The sequence below is a fragment of the Apaloderma vittatum genome, unplaced genomic scaffold, assembly GCF_000703405.1.
Source record: "Apaloderma vittatum isolate BGI_N311 unplaced genomic scaffold, ASM70340v1 scaffold17265, whole genome shotgun sequence".
Classification (NCBI taxonomy): domain Eukaryota; kingdom Metazoa; phylum Chordata; class Aves; order Trogoniformes; family Trogonidae; genus Apaloderma; species Apaloderma vittatum.
Window position 1 is genome coordinate 13,367 of NW_009717812.1, and position 344 is coordinate 13,710.

A 344-nucleotide genomic window follows, 5' to 3' on the forward strand; every position below is an offset into this window, starting at 1 on the left:
CCACCTCCACTGCCCTCCCCGGGACCCCAGAGCCTGGACAGGGCTTGGGAATGCGGAGCAGCGTGGAGGCTGTCAGCAGGGAAGCTCACAGGGCTGGTGAAGAGCTTCATGAGTCTGGAGGCTTTGAAGAAACGTTTGAAGAGCACCATCCCGCCGCCTGACATCCTTGTCTGTCGGAGTTTTAAGTAGTAGTTCTGTTGATACAACCCGGCTGGGCGAGGGTGGGGTGGAGCAGAGCGCTGCCCGCAGGAGGCAGGGGCTGGGGGCACCGCTGTGTTTCCCTCGCGACGATGGGTACAACACGCTGCGGAGGGGAGATGCTCCAGGTACCCACAGACCCTGCG